The sequence below is a fragment of the Eptatretus burgeri genome, chromosome 2, assembly GCF_056783735.1.
Source record: "Eptatretus burgeri isolate ZD-2024b chromosome 2, Ebu_testis_v1, whole genome shotgun sequence".
NCBI lineage: Eukaryota > Metazoa > Chordata > Myxini > Myxiniformes > Myxinidae > Eptatretus > Eptatretus burgeri.
In genome coordinates this window covers 88,217,978-88,237,976 of record NC_140962.1, presented here as the reverse complement: position 1 = coordinate 88,237,976, position 19,999 = coordinate 88,217,978, and the positions used below count along the sequence as shown (strand labels likewise).

Below are 19,999 nucleotides of genomic sequence, written 5' to 3'. Positions count from 1 at the left end.
GACCCCAAAATCTCCACTCAGCCTGTTCGCAAACTCCTCAGCTGCCCTCTCATCCTTGAGCTTGCCAACATCCAGCCTAGACTGGGATAGTACCACTTTCCTGGATTTAAGCTGAAACTTCAGAGTTGCTACAACAAGCCTGTGGTCAGTATTGAGGAACTGAGCACTCCAGTCGACCCTGTAGTTCTGGATTATCCTCCAGTGACCATCAATGAGCAAATGGTCAATCTCATTTGCCACACCGCCAGCGTTGGAATACCAAGTCCATCAATGAGCCTGTCGGTGCTGAAACAATGAACTAGCCACCCTAAGTCCATGACTTCTTGCAAAGTCAAGGAACTTAGTACTATTCTGGTTCATAGTTCCAGACACATGGGGACAAACACGTCTCATAACCATCCCTATCAGTTCCAGTCGATGCATTGAAATCCCCCAAGACTAGAAGAGCATCTCGCCTGAGGCACTGATCAACCACAGACTCGAGCATGGCGTAGATGCGTCCGTCACAGTGAGGTCACTCGCCTCAGTCAGAGCATAAACAGAGACCAGAGAAACGACACCCAAGGAGAGACGAATCCTTAGTTTCATAACAAGCTCGTTGTCTGCTGTTACCTCAATTATCATGGGAGTCAGCTAGGTTATTGGACACAGTTACAGCAACTCCTTGGGCATGGTAACCATCAGAGTGACCAGACCAATAGTATGTGCACCCACCTGCCATGATCTTGCTGCAGTCGGATCTCCGAACCTCAGAGAGTGCTGCAATACCAATGTCCAAATGCTTGAGCCCAGATGATAAAAGAGACAGGTGATCATCCTCTCTTAGAGATGGGACATACCAGGCATCCACCCGAAGGGAACGCCTCAAGCTAACCCAAGGAGACCGTCATCTGGTGGATGACACTTCAGCATGAACCCCGACACACAATAACGCAATCTGACCCAGGAAAGTTACCTCGTGGTGTCCCTCCTGTCACCAAAGATTGGGGGGTCCCGAAGGCTTTGCCCAATCCTGTCATCCAGTGATCTGCCCTAAAAAGGGCAGCTGCACAGGAGGTACTCCCACGGAGTGGGTTTCCAGAATTATTTTTGCTTTTGGTATGTTTTGCAGGATGAAGTGTTTTTCGGTGGCCGGAGTGCAAATCCTGCCATCAATCTCCTCATAAAAAGTAACCCAATTGCAGGAGGACACCCGCAGACGCAGTTGGGCACTAGATATGGATGGCCGTTGGATCACAAGGAGCTCCTCCGCCCTTTGCTTCAGCGTCGCTACGAGAGATTCCAATTAACTTGATTTCCACAGCGTCAGGCCCTACTCACCTGTGTTTGGCCTTGCGTTGTCATGCAGAGCCTCAGATGCCGGCTCGCTCGCTGAAAATTTGCAATTATATTTTACACGTCGTTTCCCCTATTTGTATGATCTTCTTCATTATATGGCACGTCACTTCGACATCGATAGAGACAAAAAATTTCAACGGATCGTTGTTAAAAGTTTCTTCAAACATTCTATCAGAGCGCTGGTTTGAGTGTTTAAGCCACTGAGCCACTCAAGCATCGATCTCTTCAAGCTTCCATGGTGATATCGTGGCTTGGTTCTCTAAAGGGATATTTCTGGAGTTTGGAAGCCAAAATGAATAAGAAAAAGAGCAGAGATTGCAGACCCTCGCCAGTACTTCTTTTGTGGAATGTTGTGTCGTGTATTTTGTGTGGTGTTTGTGTACTGGTGTGTTACGTAATTCATAAGAGACATAACAAGAAATACCACTTTATAACTGCTGGCAGTGATGACCGGGTACCAAGACATCCCGCTTTGATCGGACACTTGACCTTGACCCATGACATTTATTGTAGTTCAAATGAATTCAGGATGGTGTTGAAATAAATTCAATGCAAATCAAATTGAAGACCAAATAGGTATAGTACTGCATTGGCGTCATCAGAAGGATCCCAACAAGCAAACGGCAAAGATGAAATCATCAGGAGGAACCTGGATAGGATTCACATTTCAACTGCTACTCCTCTTCCCTCAAACCCATCCAGGCACAGCCAAGTGACCCTTGTTCAAAAAAGTAAATCAAAAAGATCCCAGATCAGAGATTAAATAATACTGGCTGCCGGACCTTGCATCTGATCAGGTTGTAATTTAAAACATATTCCCTATCACTTTAGATAATAATTGTGAAGTTTCATGTCGATTGATGAAGCCGTTCAAGTGAGAATTTTTTTTGCCCTCAATCCAACATGGCTGCCAGATTATGTGACCTAACAATTATTTGTGAACACCCTGGCATCTCCAAGGGTTGGGGAACAAGTTTGTGAAGTTTCTCCTCGATCTGTCCAGCCGTTCAGGAGGAGATTTATAAAGGTTTTAGGGTAAATCAAATATGGCTGCCAAACCATGTAACATATGACATCATCAGTGTGAACGTTTAGTTCCTTATGGATAGGCAGTCATACCTGCAAAGTTTTGCCACGATCTGTTCAGCCATTTCAGAGAAGAAGATTTTTGAAGGTTTATTTAATACAATATGGTTGCCAAATCACATGATCGATGATGCCATCAAAAAATTTTCTGTGGACCAGTTTATCCCAAGATGACCCACAAACATTTCATACTGATCAGATGTAGCGTTCTACATATGCAAATATGATGTCATAATGAAGGCATCTATGATGTCATCAAAAAAATCTCTCATTCCTCATGAGAAGTACTTGCGATGTGCCAAGTTTCAATTTTTTTTCCTTGTGTGGTTTCGGATATACAGAGGTCCAAAGTTCTTCCTTTTTTTTTTCAACATAGCTGCCACAAAACATAACCTATGACATGACATCATAGTTATCATTAAAACATTCCACATCAGTAGTCGCTCCTATGATGAAAATTTCGTGTCAATCAGACAAGAGGTTGCAGAGAAAAACACTCACGTTCTGTGCAGACAAACAGACAAACAAACAAGCAGTCATCAACTGGTACTTACGAAATCGTCAACTTGACCTCTGACCTTGTCTAATAAAAGCTGTCTCTAGAGAAGGTAGCGACGCAAACTAGAAGTTTCTACGATGATTCTGCACCAAACCTTCAAATATTGAATGTTTGACCTCACTGTGACCTTGATCTTTAACCGATTTTGACCAAAATATAATCAGCACTAGCCACCACCCTCCTGAATCACGTGGTGTAATTTGACATAGGTAGCTTCTTACGTTCTCGAGTTATAACTTTTTTTTGGATGTTTGACCTCACTGTGACCTTGACCTCTGACCGATTTTGACCAAAATCTAATCAGCACTAGCCATCACCCTCCTGAATCACGTGGTGTAATTTGACATTGGTAACTTCTTCCGTTCTCGAGTTATCGTGCCTACACACAAACACACACACACAAACACACACACACACACAAACACACACACACACACACACACAAACACACAAACAGATGACGGAAGTCATCAATATCCTTACGAAATCTTTAGATTTCGTGAGTAACGAGCAGTCATAGAGTGATACTTACGAAATCGTCAACTTGACCTCTGACCTTGTCTAATAAAAGCTGTCTCTACAGAAGGTAGCGACGCAAATCAGAAGTTTCTATGATGATTCTGTACCAAACCATCAAAAGTCGAATGTTTGACCTGACTGTGACCTTGACCTTTGACCGATTTTGACCAAAATCTAATCATCGCTAGCCATCGCCCTCCTGAATCACGTGGTGTAATTTGACATTGGTAGCATCTTCCTTTCTCGAGTTATCGTGCCTACAAACAAACAAACACACAAACAGATGGCAGAAGTCAGAAGATTTCGTAAGTAACAAACAGACCCAAATGCAATCCACTCTCATCTGGAGAGGGTAATCAGATGAACACAATGAGTAAAAAAATGTTTTCAGATGTTACAAAGCAATGAATCGCCACATCACAACAGGATAGCTGAGAGGTACACACGCTCACTCCTCGATGTTTAGCCTGAGTTTGAATCCCAACCTAGCAATAAACTCTCATCATAGTGTTTCTCAGGCAGGGTGATTCATCAATGTGTGTGCCCTCTCTCAGATGGATGTTATACAGGACGTCACATCTACCAGAAGATCGTATATGTCTATACTAATAAATGTCAGTGTGTGTGTGTGTTTGTGTGTGTGTGTGTGTGTGTGTGTGTGTGTGTGTGTGTGTGTGTGTGTGTGTGTGTGTGTGTGTGTGTGTGTGTGTGTGTGTGTGTGTGTCAGTGTGTCTCCTCCATAACTCCAAAACCATAAAACCTAACAGCCTGAAACTTGCATGCAGACGAAGAAAATTCCAAGCAAGTGCAACAGTGAAAATTGGGTGTTTGGGTAAATTAAAATACCCCTTTTGAAGATAATTAATGGCCTTGTTTAATTATATCCCTCATCAGGTGATCCTCGGCCACCTCACTCTTTGGCCACCTCACTCTTTAGACTGCGGTCTAAAGCCGCCATATTTTTTGGCCTGCTCAACCATGCTTTGACGAGGAACAGGCCGCAACGATTTCTTTACGGTAAAGTTTTTTTTTTACTTTCCTCTTTTATAATATCGAAAAAAAATGCCTGTTCATCATTGCTATGAATCGCTGTATATGTCATTTTTGTTAGTGCTTTTGTTTTCAAATTAATAGCTTGGAGCTATTTCATAGCGAACGTAGTGAGCTTCATACTTAATACGTGCACATGAGAGAATAGGAAACAACAACAATACCCTGGCAATTTGGAATCTGTGTCGTTGGCTATGTTTTTTTTTTTTGCTTCCGCATTTTTTTTTTTGCTTCCGGTTTTTGGCATGGGGAATGATGCATGCTGGGAGATAAAGGCATCGTTGGAGACATGAAAGACCCAAATATCAGACATGGTGTATATTTCCTCCACTGATTTTAATAAAGATATCTCCCGCATCATCAAAAAATAATTTTTAATCGTGATTTACATTATTTCATCGCTGATCCCGAATCCAGGCCGAAGTAACCGGAAATTGCGTAGACAGTTGTGAACAAGTTATAGGTAAAGTCAGAAACGAATGTAAGAAGAATTCTACGTTCGCTTCTGGTATTTATTTTTTTAGATGAGATCCTGTTCTTGGCGGTGTAGTTGTTGTTGTGAAAGTAATGTTGAGGTAATATATTCTTTTTAGATGAGATCCTGTTCTAGGTGGTGTGGTTGTCGTTGTGAAGGTAATGTTGAGGAATTTTTTTTTTTTAGATGAGATCCTGTTCTCGGCGGTGTAGTAGTTGTTGTGAAGGTTATGTTGAGGTAATATTAATTTTTTTAGATGGGATCCTGTTCTCGGCGGTGTAGTTGTCGTTGTGAAGGTAATGTTGAGGTAATATTAATTTTTTTAGATGAGATCCTGTTCTCCGCGGTGTAGTTGCTGTTGTGAAGGTAATGTTGAGGTAATATTCATTTTTTTAGATGAGATCCTGTTCTCGGCGTTGTAGTTGTTGTTGTGAAGGTTATGCTGAGGTAATATTAATTTTTTTAGATGGGATCCTGTTCTCGGCGGTGTAGTTGTCGTTGTGAAGGTAATGTTGAGGTAATATTCATTTTTTCAGATGAGATCTGTGCTGTATCACGTGATTGGGTTTTCGTATATCATGACTCGCCCGCTTGGGGTGGCAGGAATGTACATCAGGATGCGCAATAAAGCGGAGTTGCTGCTAACACTCTTGCTTCTCATGTTCCACTGCACCTCGTACACCACAGTTGGCTGACGAGGATGGGTGATCGCGAGTCACGGCGCACGGACGTGTGCCCGTTTTCGTCGGAGACGACTTCGAATTGTTTTCAGAACAATTGGGATGCTATTTCCACGCGAATGATGTGGTCGACGAGAGCAAACAGAAGTCGATCTTGCTCGCCTCGCTATCGACGGAACATTATCGACTACTGAGTGATTTGGTGGCGCCAGACCAGCCCCGTGATGACGGGCTGTCATTTCAGGACATTGTGCAGAAGATGAAAGCACACATGGCGCCGGAGATGTCATTACAGCTCGCTCGATACCAGTTCGATCGCCTCTCGAAAGGTGCGGAGGAGCGCGTCGCTGATTTCGTGGAGCGAGTGAAGCATTCTTCCGTGGCCTGAAAGTTCACGGCGGAGGAGCGTCCAGCTCGGCTCAGAGATCGTTTTATTGCTGGTTTACAAGATGCGAAGATGGTTTCGGTGGTTCTACGGCTGAAGCGTGAAGCCATTACATTCGACTCGGCGGTCGGCACAGCTACGGCTGTCGAGCAGACGCATGGAGATGTTCGGGCCATCACCGGCCACGCGGGGTCGCGAGCGCCCCGGAACGCACACACGACCTTCGGTGCGGGTCGGACGTCGCCGCGCGGCCGCACGAGCGATGAGGTGACCCCGCGGACGTGTTTGGGATGCGGAGGTCGACACCTGCGCCGTGCGTGCCCATATAAAGGCACCGTGTGTTTAAATTGTCACAAGATGGGTCATCTGAAGCGTGTGTGCCGTGGGGCGCCGGCCACCGTTAAGGTCATGGATGGCGATGTGCAAGGCGACCTTGGCGACCCGGGACAGAACTGGCAGCCATTGTTGAGCCTGTTTTCAATTGGCCCAGCTGCGGCGCGTCCGATGACTGTGGAAATCGAAGTGAACAAAACGCCGATCACGTTTCAGGTTGATACGGGAGCGGCTGTGTCGATCATAGGCGAACAGACCGCGCGTAGACTCAACAGCCTGAAGCTTATCAGGTCAAACCTCACGCTGTTCACATACACCCGCGAGAAGATAACGCCAGTCGGGATGGCAGACGTGTCTGTGCGGTACCAAGGCCAGGTCGCCGCGCTTCCGTTGTACGTCATGCGGGGGAGGGGACCATCTCTCCTCTGCCGAGACTGGCTGTCCCGCATCAGGCTAGACTGGGCCGCCGTTCACCTTGTGCAACCCGTGCCGGGCTGATGGGAGGATCAATTGGAGAAGATTCTGCAAAGACATCAAGGTTTGTTTTGCGACGACCTTGGGAAACTCAAGGGCGTGGAGGCAAAGCTCTTCCTGAAGGAGGGGGTGGTTCCTCGTTTTTGTAAACCACGACCGGTGCCGTATGCCCTGCGGGACAAGGTCAGGGGTGAACTGGATAGGCTGGAGACCTGTGGAGTGATCGAATGGGTGTCGTACTCAGATTGGGCCACCCCGGTCGTCACGGTGCTGAAACAGAATGGAGACGTCCGATTGTGCGGGGACTTCAAGGCCACGGTTAACCCGGGGCTCAGCGTGGAGCAATATCCAGTGCCATCAATCGATGAAATATATGCACGATTAGCGGGGAGTCGATTCTTCACGAAGCTCGACCTGCGTGATGCATATTTTCACCTGGCGATGGATCCCGAGAGTAGCGAGCTTTTGACAATCAACACGTGTCAAGGGCTCTATCGATATATCCGACTCTGTTTTGGGATTGCTTCGGCCACAGCCTTGTGGCAGAAAGCCATGGATCAGGTTTGCATTGGCCTGCCCGCTCAGATCTACCTGGACGATGTGCTCATTGCGGGGAGAACGGCGGATGAGCATCTTGCAAACATTGCCCAAGTGCTGACAAAGCTAGAAGCGTGCGGCCTGCGCTTGAACAGGGACAAGTGCGCGTTCTTCAAGCAGCGCTTGGAATACCTCGGGCACATCATCACGCTGGAGGGGCTGTTGAAAGGCCCTCGGAAGGTGGAGGCGATTCAGCGCATGCCACCGCCTTGCGACAAGACGCAGTTGCGCTCGTTCATTGGTATGGCCCAGTATTACCAAAGATTCGTGCGCGGGCTCAGCTCACAACTTGCGCCGTTAACATGGTTGCTCAGGAAGGACGAGCGCTGGGCCTGAGGGCCTGCACACCAGGCGTCGTTCGACCGCGTCAATCGACTGCTCACAGAGGATACGGTCCTCGTACACTACGAGCCTGCGTGTCCGCTCTTATTGGCATGCGACAGCTCTGCATATGGCATCGGGGCTGTGCTCTCCCACAGGATGGACGATGGTTCCGAGCGGCCTGTTTGTTTTGCATCCCGGACCCTGTCCGCAGAAGAGCGGGAATATGCCCATATTGAGCGCGATGCTCTCAGCCTCGTCTGGGGTGTGCGGAGATTTCATCAATACCTGCTGGGGCAGCATTTCACTTTGCAGACGGATCACAAACCGCTTCAATTCATCCTGAGACCTGAACGTGGGGTACCGGTGGTCGCGGCCGCGCGAATACAGCGGTGGTGTCTGTTTCTTGCTGCTTACGATTACGATATTCAGTTCCGAAGCACCGAGAAGCATGCTAACTGCGATGGGCTCTCGCGCTTGCCGTGTGCGGAGGGTCCAGCTGCGTCTTAGTCGGCCGACCGGGTTGATGTGTTCACGCTGGTCCAGGTCCAAAGCGGGCCGAGCACGGCCAAACAGGTCGCGGTGGAATCGGCTCATGATCCAGTGCTCGCCCCTGTCGTCCAGGCGATTTCTACGGGGAATTGGAGCGATCTACCGTCGACACCGGCATTCCAGCCTTTCACGTCGCGCGCATCGGAGCTGTCGTTGGTCCAACGGTGCGTTATGTGGGGAATGAGGGCGGTGATTCCGCCGAAGTTCAGGCAGTGGTGTTTGGAAGAAGTTCATGTCAGTCACCTTGGCGTCGTGAAGACCAAGAGTCTGGCTCGAAGCCTGTTGTGGTGGCCAGGGTTGGACAAAGACATTGAGCAGTTGGTTAAGCGTTGCGCCACGTGTCAAGCAGATGCTGATAACCCGCGTCGAGCCTCGGGACTATGGCCGACCCCAGTCAGAGCCTGGCAGATGGTCCATTTTCGATTTTGCGGGGCCGGTTAATGGCAAAATGTTTTTGATTGTGATCGATGCATTCTCTAAATGGCCGGAGGTTGTGGTATTGCAGCATACACCAGCAAACATTACAGTAGAGAAACTGCGGACGATCTTTGCTAATAAAGGATTACCGGAGATCCTGGTCTCTGATAACGGTCCGCAGTTCATCGCAGGTGTATTTGATGAGTTTATGATGACGTTGTTGTGAAGGTAATGTTGAGGAAATATGCAGTAGTGTTATCACGGTTATAGAAATGCACAAAAAATTAATTTGATCTATGGTATACCCAATCACACCTTTGTGACTAAAAAATTAACAACAAAACTAGAGAGTAAATACTCTAGCAGTTTTAAGTCTCCCTAATTTTATAATAAAGATATCTCCCACATCATCAAAAAATCATTTTTGATCATGATTACATCATTTGATCGCTGATCCCGAATCCAGGCCGAAGTAACCGGAAATTGTTTATATAGTTGTGAACATGTTATAGGTAAAGTCAGAAGCGAATGTAAGAATTCTACGTTCACTTCTGGTATTTTTTTTTTTTTAGATGAGATCCTGTTCTTGGCGGTGTCGTTGTAAAGGTAATGTTGAGGTAATATATATATATATATATATATATATATATATATATATATATATATATATATATTTATTATTTTTTTTTTTTTTAGATGAGATCCTGTTCTTGGCGGTGTCGTTGTGAAGGTAATATTGAGGTAATATATATATATATATATATATATATATATATATATATATGTAATATATATATATATATATATTTTTTTTTTTTTAGATGAGCTCCTGTTCTTGGCGGTGTAGTTGTGAAGGTAATGTTGAGGTAATATTTATTTTTTTAGATGAGATCCTGTTCGAGGCGGTGTAGTTGCTGGTGTGAAGGTTATGTTGAGGTAATATTTATTTTTTTTAGATGAGATCCTGTTCTCGGCAGTGTAGTTGTCGTTGTGAAGGTAATGTTGAGGATTTTTTTTTTCAGATGAGATCCTGTTCTAGGCGGTGTAGTTGTTCTTGTGAAGGTAACGTTGAGGAATGTTGTTTTTCAGGTGAGATCCTGTTCTAGGCGGTGTAGTTGTTGAGGTATAATGTTGAGGTAATATTTATTTTTTCAGATGAGATCCTGTTATAGACGGTGTCGTTGTTGTTGTGAAGATAACGTTGAGGAATGTTGTTTTTCAGGTGAGATCCTGTTCTAGGCGTTGTAGTTGTTGTTGTGAAGGTAATGTTGAGGTAATATTTATTTTTTCAGATGAGATTCTGTTCTAGGCGGTGTAGTTGTTGTTGTGAAGGTAATGTTGAGGTAATATTCAGAAGTGTTATCACGGTTATAGAAATGCACAAATAATTAATTTGATCTATAGTATACCCAATCACACCTTTATTTCTAAAAAATTAACAACAAAACTCGAGAGTAAATACTCTAGCAGTTTTAAGTCTCCCTAATTTTATAATAAAGATATCTCCCGCATCATCAAAAAATAATTTTTAATCGTGATTTACATTATTTGATCACTGATCCCGAATCCAGGCCGAAGTAACCGGAAATTGCAGCATCGAATGTAAGAAGAATTCTACGTTCACTTCTCGGCTTTGCCTATTCCATATTACATTAATTGATACGATTTTCCACGATCTACTCACACAGACTAATTAAATTAAAGTATATCATCAAAATATTATTTAAAGTATCGGACTAAATACTAAATAAGTATTTTGAGGAACAGACTAAATAAGTGTCGAAATATGTTGTGACATCTGATAATTTAAAGAAATATCGAGTCTTATAACTAAGCCGATATACCTATTTACTTTAAGCAAGCAAGTCTATTTTCCCTCCTTCTCCAGAGATACACAAGAAAATGTGATATTTCCAAAGCATTAAACTTATCTTTTTTACCGTTTGAAGAATTATATTAAGTGCACAAAAAAATTTAGGAACGTGCCTAAATGAACTAGCTTCATTGAGCTCGATGATTTAATGCATTCCCTGCTGGACGTCGCACCATGTTCCCCAGAGGGACTGCCTATCCATAGCATCTGCCAGATCTACGTCTATATTTTCGGAGGTTTTGTGAGGTGCTCGACAGGGAATCAAAGCAAATCTCATAAAAACAGACATTAAAAAAAAGGTATGATGCTTGTGTGGACCCCAAACCGGTGTACCACGTAACACGTGCACAGACGAGCAGGCAAGATAGCGGATTATCTGCAATGTTTATTTCATGGGCGATTGAACTTTGAGATATCTCCTGGGTTGTTCTGCATTAAGCTGCAATTCTTTTATGGATGAAGTCATTATTTCAACGATTTAATTTTATTTCATTAACTGCTGCATGCATGGTGAAGACTAGCTTTAAAGTTAAAGGGATCCTCTATGATATGCAGCGACAGCTCAGCCAACCTTTCCTTATCAACCATGTAATTGGAGTACTTGCATGGGTGCTTAAGCCACTTGCCGAATGCCTGACAGTCGATAGCGATACTGCACTACGTCCTTTCGAGCGCATCGTTTGCTTTTGCCTGCCAAATCATTTCAGAGAGTGGTTTGTGTTCCATCACCCTGAGCGAGTGCTTCGTGCTTCGTCACCCTGAGTGAGTTGTTGTGAAATAACACCCAATTTCAAATCCGTTTGCCATATTAATGTGTTTTGCAAAATCACCGAGCGAATTTTTCCCCCACCATCACACATAGCTGTTTATGAAGAATAATGTTTTTGTTTTTTGGGTTGTATACCGTAAGTACTGTCGTTGGTAATCACACTGACTCCAGCCTGCCGATTCCCGAAAAATTGCTGACGTCAGCCAAGCATGTTGGCAAAACAAATTCCGATGCCGGTGTGTGTGTGTGTATATGTTCATAAAGCATCACATGTCTCCCCTCCTCCCACCTCCTACTATACACAGCTGTTACTCGCTTGGCACGCACGTGCAATCGCAGGGTGCTGTTGCTCAGTCTCTGGCGATAGGTGTGGAGCCTGTGTTACTTCTCCTTTCTCTCTTCTTATCATCTCACGTTTTGTTTTTCGTTTCTCTTTACCCCTTTCTCCTTGGTTTGTCTTATCTATGGAGAGACAGAGAGAGTGAGAGACAGAGAGAGAGAGAGAGAGAGAGAGAGAGAGAGAGAGAGAGAGAGAGAGAGAGAGAGAGAGAGAGAAAGAGACAGCGAGAGAGAGAGAGACAGCGAGAGAGAGAGAGAGAGAGAGAGAGAGAGAGAGAGAGAGAGAGAGAGAGAGAGAGAGAGAGAGAGAGAGAGAGAGAGAGAGAGAGACAGCGAGAGAGAGAGAGAGAGAGAGAGAGAGAGAGAGAGAGACAGCGAGAGAGACAGCGAGAGAGACAGGGAGAGAGACAGCGAGAGAGAGAGATAGAGAGAGAGACAGAGAGAGACAGAGAGAGAGACAGAGAGAGAGACAGACAGAGAGAGAGACAGAGAGAGAGACAGCGAGAGAGAGAGACAGCGAGAGAGAGAGAGAGACAGCGAGGGAGAGAGAGAGACAGCGAGAGAGAGAGAGAGAGAGAGAGAGAGAGAGAGAGAGAGAGAGAGAGAGAGAGAGAGAGAGAGAGAGAGAGAGAGAGAGAGAGAGAGAGAGAGAGAGAGAGAGCGACAGACAGAGAGACAGACAGCGCGGAGTGTTTTGGGGCTAACCACTTAAGGTGGTTACTGGTTCGTGATGGTGGAACGGTGGGTTTCCCGTCGAGTTATTATTAAGGTTTCTTTTTCCTCTTCTTTCTGCTCTTTACTTGGGCTTATAACCATTACACTTTTCTTTGATTTTTTTTTCTCTTTATTAGTAAAATGGCTCGTAAAAATCGGTGAGGTGCTCCTACTCACAACACCGACGAGGTGTTAACAGATAAGCACGGCATGTGCTTTGTGCCGCCGGAAGCTGTTTCACTGGAGGAAGCTCTCCTCGCGATTGGCGAACTCATCGGTTGTGAGAACATTCGGGCGGCATCTCGAATGTTCCACAAGATCGTTGTTTTCGTCTCGAAAGTCCACCTCGCATACGTTGTTGTGCAGAATGGACTCGTTCTGGGTGATGACCAGTATGTTCCCGTTTCATCGTGGGACACTCCAGCATCAAAGATGTTGTTGTCCAACTTTTTACCAACGCTGTCTGAGGAAGAAATTCGTCAAAAACTCGGTCAGCACGGCACTGTGGTGTCGAGAATTATTAAATCTTCCATGCGCACCATGGATGGAAAGCCTAAACATATTAAAACGTTCAGACGGATTTGCTGTGTTGTTTTAAAAGATGGCATGACACACTTAAATGTCTCTCTCGTGTTCAAAACAGCAAAACGTGAGCATAGGGTTTTTGCGGCAACAGAGAGGTCAATATGCTATGAGTGCGGAGCGTACGGCAACACGAGGCACTATTGTCCTCATGTGAGGAAAACATATACCACGGTAACCAGAGCAGGCCCTCCTGTGAACGTTCCAGAGAACATTGAAAACGAGTCACGTGAAGAGCAGGAGTCTGTGCCGGAATGCCCAGGTACAGTTAAGAAGGGTGCTGATAAAGTTCATCAGCACAGTATAGTCAATGAGGTAACAAGAAGTGCGGTTCATCGTGTCAATGATGAGTCAGCCGATGTACCTGTGGGTTGTGTAAACGACACAGAAGAGGTGTCACAGCCTGCAGAGGAAACGATTGTGGACATGGGTTTATGGAAGCCTTTGAAAAGGTCCTTTTTAAATATTGAAAAGGAGGATAAGGGCAGCAAGGTGCTCGTGGTACAAACCGGTAGAAAATGGTTTTCAAACATTATTTTGTTTCCATCTGCACTGTTTTTCGATGCAGAATCTCTTCTTCTTCTTCTCCTTCTTCTTCTTTCGGCTGCTCCCGTTAGGGGTTGCCACAGCGGATCATCCGTATGATCCGCATAGTGATTTGGCACGTTTTACGCCGGATGCCCTTCCTGACGCAACCCTGGTTGCCTCTTACGACACAGGGATATGGTACACCTATTTTAACCGGGGTATACACTGGCCCAGTATACTGGTACTCATTTCACCGACCTCGGAAGGATGACAGGCTGAGTCAACCCCCTGGTGTATTAATTCAGTGGCCCAACGGGGCTTGAACTCAGGACCTTTTGGATCCCAAGCCGCTGCCCCAACCAATGGGCCAACACCAGGCTTTTTTAATTCGATGCAGAATCATTTTGATGAAACAGAATGAATCGTATTTAACACTCCACCGCACGTCTGCCTGCCCTTCATCTCACCTCACACTGTCTTCCCTTCCTCCACAGGCCCACAGCACAGGCCTACAAGATTGATTCCAGGCTTAACTAGACCCAGTTATGAGGAAGAGCTGAAGGAGACAGGGCTTTATACGATAAAAAGGAGGTGGTTATGTGGAGATATGATCGAGATGTTTAAGATAATGAAAGGTATAGATAAAATAAGTGCAGAGGAATTATTCAACAGAGTAGACAGTGACAGAACCATGGGCCAGAGTCTGAGTGTGAAGAAGAGGAGAGTTAAGACTGTAGCGAGGCAGGGCTCTTTCATTCAGAGAGTAGTTAATGCATGAAATGGTCTACCTGGAAAGGTAGTGGCAGCAGAAACAGTAGATAAGTTTAATTTGGAATTAGATAGGTACCTGGAAGTTATGGAGATGGAGGGGTATAGGGATGTTGGTTGGACTTTTAGGTAGCTTGAGCATTGATGGGTGATTGTGTGCATGTGTATTGAGTGTTGGTGGGGGTCTCATCAAGGGGTGTTGTGTAGTTGATGTTGTGTGTTTTTTGCTAATGACGCCTCCCCTGGGGAAAAAAACAACAAAAAAAACCACTTTATTTTAAAAATTAAAAAAACATTTTGCTTTTTCTTCTTTTGATCTTGTGTTGACAAATTAGTGTGGTGTTGATGTGGCACAGGCATGGTGAGCTGAATGACCTCCACATGTGCCTAATTTCCTTTTGATTGTGGTGTCATATTGGGGCATCATAATGTGGTGTCATTCCTATGTTGTTTGGTTGTTTTATTTTTTTTAGATTTTATCCCTCTATGTTTTTACATTTTTAATCCAGATGACAAGCGTCTGGCATTAAGCCAGGCACCTATTGAAACATCAGATAGAGTCAGATATAACGGTTATATTGTTCAACTGTTGTCAGTGAAGCGACGGGATGGGTTGAGTGCCGGGATGATTTGCACTTCCGTAGAGGCCTAGCCTAGCGCTAAACATAATGCCGTAATGATGTCCCAGAGAAAAAAGCGTGGCAAACAGAGGGATGGACGGGCAGACAGAGATATCTGGATACTTTAATATGTAGATTATTGGCATTAGGTTTAGTCTTTTTAGTTTATAGTGATTTTCCTTTTGTTTATTTCCTTCTTTTTGTTTGGCCTCTCCTGCTGAGGACGTGTGTGTGTGTGTGTGTGTGTGTGTGTGTGTGTGTGTGTGTGTGTGTGTGTGTGTGTGTGTGTGTGTGTGTGTGTGTGTGTGTGTGTGTGTGTGTGTGTGTGTTTTTTACCTTCATTGGTGGGTTTGAGGAGATGGAACAAAGTCCTCCCCGGACTCAAAGTATCCACCTTTGCTTCTGGAAGGGATCACATTTCATGGACCAAGCTGTTCAAATTTGTTGTTCTCAAACTTTTGCTCCGAGGGCTCTTTTCAGGAGAGTCACTGAACCCTGGACGGCCTCAAATTGTAGTTTGTTTCTGGTAATATTCCCAGGGATGGTTTTCAAAATCTCAGTGAGGTTCATCTTTATTATTCCTGTTGCTCCAATTATCACTGGTGGTGCAATTTCGACGCTCTTCAGCTTCCAAGATCTCTTGATCTCATTTTGAGGTTCTGGTATATAAGGTCATTTTCTTGATTTCTGCATTATTTTTGCCAAAATCACTGGATACTGATATATTAATCAGCAATGCTGTCTTTTCCTTTTTGTTCCCAAGAACAATGTCCGGTCGCAAGGCTTTGTTTTTCTATGTTAACGCTCAATGGGATCATCAGGTCATACGTGAGCATTAGGAACTGGGATGTTGACATTTTTGTAAGTGTGTGTATGTGTGCATATTCTCCATGTGTACCCCCAAGGAAATGATTGTGGCACGTGCAGATTGCTATGCTGCATTTAATAATCTCACTCGCAGCATGGAGTAGTCCACACTCCTCCAGAAGGTATCACCATTGAGAGTGTTGTGCCATGTATCCTTGCTATAATTCATGGACTGGTGTTTGTGTGTTAGTTTGTGGGTTTTTTAGGTTTATTGTTTGTCACGCTACCCTTCCTACAGTTCCTGGCCAATTACATCCAGACTTACTACAGAGGATCAGCATGACCCCAATTAATGTCTCGGGGTGTTTTTATCTTTGCTGGTGGTTTGGGGTGGGGGGGGGCGTGAGGGGGAGAGATGCAAATTTTCAATGTAAATGTGTATCGTGTAGTGCCACCTTCTGGTGGGGGAGGGTATTACAAGTCTCCACCATTTCGTGTAGTATTCCTGTCCCCATGTTTTCCAGTGCAACTTGTGTGGTTGATCAAGGTTTGGTGCTACATTCCAGGTTATTTTCAATAGTGTACCCCTATACACCCCTGCTCATAAAATCGTTATTTCTAACATCCCACCCTTTCTAAAGGGTGAATTGATTAACAATGAGCTTGCAACGTGTGGAACAATTGTCTCTCAAATGTTGATTTCATTCGGAATTAAACAGGACTGTGAAGCATGTAAATGTCTTTCTTTTAGGAGAAGCGTGTACATGGTATTTAAGAACGGGAATGAAGATATCGATTTTATCTATAGACTAGTGTGATTCGGCTTGCTGGGCTCGTCTCTCCACACGTCATTGCAGAGATCGACGTCACAGATTTGCTGTGTTGGCATGATTTACACCAATCATAATACAAACATTTCTTTCCTCCAAATGTATTTGTACTATTGGTGATATTATATTTATTTGAAATTTCATTTGTGATATATGAAGGTCCAAGTGGTCAAGAGTGTAAGCTGTTTAATCTGTCTGAATGGTGTAAGGGGTCTAAATGGTGTTAAAGTCTAAGGGGTCGACAGGGTCTTTGGAGTCTGTTGGGTCTTTTTGGATCTTTTGGGATATTTGGATCTTTTGGGACATTTGGATCTTTTGGGGCTTTTGGATCTTTTGTGACTTTTTGGTCTTCGGGTCTTTTGGGGTATTTTGGGGTCTTCAGTGTCCTTTTTTGTCTTTTTGGATTTTTGGGGTCTTCAGGGTCTTCAGGGTATTTTTGGGTCTACAGGGTCTTTGGGGTCTTTTGTGGTCTTTTGGGTCTTAAGGGTCATCAGGGTCTTAGAGGGTCTTCAAAGGTCTAAGGGGTCCCAGCAGCCGAATGTGTCGAAAAGTACATTCCAATAGTACGTAAATAATAGACATAGTCACATGGACGGATAGACAGAGGGAAGCATGCCGAGACCGAGCTGCTTTTATTGATTCACGAAAAAATATTTTCACGTCATTTCACGAATGACGGATCACTGTGGTCTGATCGCCAGTGATCACTGTGTTGAAGAAGTTGGGATCGCTGTTCAGTTCTCTGCATGTGCTGTGCGATCTCCAAATGGAGTTGCTTCTACTCGATCGTTAGCAGCTTTGGCACGAACTTCGCTGAGATTCTCCTTAAGCCCAAATCCTCAGTCACGATGGAATGAGCGGATCCAATGCTGATGACCGCCTCGTCTGCAAGTTCTCTGATCGTGATTCGACGATCCTGCATCAGCAGGGTCCTCACTTGGTCAATGACGATCTCATTTCGGGATGTTGAGGGCCTACCAGAACGTGCTTCACTTTCCACTGATGTGCGATCATCTTTGAAGCGGTTGTACCACTCTTTTATCTGTGTGGTGCCCATTGCTTTGTTCCCGAAGGCCTGTTGAAGCTTGCGGATCGTTTCCACTTGGGAATCGCCAAGCTTTACACAAAATTTGATGCAGTAGCATTGTTCAACTTTTTCCGGCATTTTGTCAAAAACGAAAATCCGACGGCACTCACTTACACTTCCTCACTCATCGGCGGTCTGTCAGCGACTGACAGCTTCTGCAGGTGGGAAAAAAATTCACGCATACGGATTAGGATCGCCTACATACGTGCAACAAACCATGCCTCCCTAGCTTCATTTGTTTACGCACGAAAAATTAAGATTGGATACTTTTTGAACACACCTCGTATTGGGTTGGTGGGGGACATATCGCAGACAGAGCAGGGGGGGGGGGCTGAGAGGCCTGAGAGGAGAAGGGAGAAGACAGAAACACTACTGACATGCCTACAGTGAGAGAGTGAGAGACCTAAAGACTCAGCCTCATCACAGGAGATAACAATGATCGTAAATGCTTTGGTTTCCACAGCATGAAGCTGAGAAAGGTGAGAGGCAGGAGCACCAGCCCAGAGAGGAGAGCAGTACTCCATCAGGTTGCAGACAAAAGCTTTGTCTATGGTCAGGAGCTCAGGTGTGCCAACGAAGGACCTTGCAAGACAGAAGATGCCCAGTCGGGGACTGGCTTTGGAGGCCAGCTTGGAAATGTGGCTTTCCCATGAAAGATCATGGTAGATGGTGAGACCTAGAAGCTTGAATGAAAAGACTTCTTCAAGAGGATTGTTGAGAAAGTAGATGGGGTGAGGGGGGGGGGGTTCCAGATGGTCCTTTCAGAGAGACATAGTGAGAGTGTGAGATTTGTTAGGATGAGTGCGGGCCCGTAGGTGCGTGCCAGTATGTGCAGCTTCGTGCCTGCAGTATCAGGTCCCCAGCATCAATTGTGACGTCATATCAAACGAAGAAGAAGAATTGTGACGCCCCCTCTCTCTCGCCCCCTCTCTCCCCCCTCCTCTGTCCCCTCCTCTGTCCCCTCCTCTCTCGCCCCACCACTCTCGCCCCACCTCTCTCGCCCCCTCTCTCCCTCCCCTCTCTTGCCCCCTCTGTTCCCCCCTCTCTCCCCCTCCTCTCTTCCCCCTCCTCTGTCCCCCCTCCTCTCTCCCTCCCCTCTCTTGCCCCCCTCTCACCCCCTCTCTCACCCTTCTCTCTCCCCCCTCCTCTCTCCCTTCTCTTGCCTCCCCTCTCACCCCCTCTCTCGCCCTTCTCTCTCCCCTCTCTTGCCACCCCCATTTCACCTCCCTCTCTCGCCCTTCTCTCTCCCCCCTCCTCTCTCCCTCCCCTCTCTTGCCACCCCCTCTCTCCCCCTCTCACCCCTCCTCTCTCTCCCTCCTCTGTCCCCCTCCTCTCTCCCTCCCCTCTCTTTCCCCCTCACCCCCTCTCTCGCCCCTCTCTCCCCCTCCTCTCTCCCCTCTCTTGCTCCCCCCCCATTTCACCTTCCTCTCTCGCCCTTCTCTCTCCCCCTCCTCTCTCTCCCCCTCCTCTCGCCCTTCTCTCTCTCCCTCCCCTCCTCTCTCCCTCCCCTCTCTTGCCACCCCCTCTCTCCCTCCTCTGTCCCCCCTCCTCTCTCTCGCCCCCCTCTCCCTCTCTCCCCTCCTCTGTCCCCCTCCTCTCTCCCTCCCCTCTCTTGCCCCCCTCACCCCTCTCTCGCCCCTCTCTACCCCCTATCCTCTCTCGTCCCTCTCTCTGTAAATGTATTCACAAATGTCCACCAAGCACAGCGATTAATTCCAACTTTGGGAAAAAAACAGCTTTCAAACCCTTGGGAAACAGCTGTTTCCCTCGGGAAAATTCAAACCTTGGGATTAATTAATAATTTGAATAATAACCAAACCTTGGGAGTTTGGCACATACCCAGGTATGGCACATACCCAGAGAAAGGCACCTACCCAGGTCCCCAGGGTCGATTGTGACGTCATACTAAACGAAGAAGAAGAATTGTGACGTCAATCCTTCAAAAAGAAAATTTTAATTAAATAAACATTGTGACGTAACTCGTGATGTCATAGCACCGTGTCCTGTCATTGCTTCACAGATAAATGGCCGTAACTTGGGAACCGCTCGTCCGATCGATATCAAACTTCGAAAAGGAACATCCGCGGGTCCCCGGCAACATTCCTGGCAAGTTTCAATCCGATCGGACCGGTGGTCGTCCGGTTATTAATAATTTGGGAAAAAATTGGCATGATAAGGCGAGAAGGTGGAACGACACCTTCAGCTGCCATATATACACCTTTTCAACACTGAAAAAGCAGTAAAATGGCCGTAACTTGGGAACCGCTCGTCCGATCGATATCAAACCTCAAAAAGG

The 19,999-nt window shown here is 45.8% G+C and overlaps 1 long non-coding RNA gene across 1 annotated transcript in view; it reads right to left on the bottom strand.

Annotated features, from left to right (window-relative positions):
* Positions 1–12,613: 12,613 nt before the first annotated feature.
* LOC147032517 (uncharacterized) overlaps positions 12,614–19,999 on the bottom strand; it is a 34,631-nt gene continuing 27,245 nt past the window's right edge. Inside the window, exons 2-3 of the long non-coding RNA XR_015052080.1 lie at positions 13,234–13,427; positions 12,614–12,944 (exon numbers count right to left, since the gene is read on the bottom strand). This is a non-coding gene — a long non-coding RNA (uncharacterized LOC147032517). The remainder of the gene's footprint in view (positions 12,945–13,233; positions 13,428–19,999) is intronic.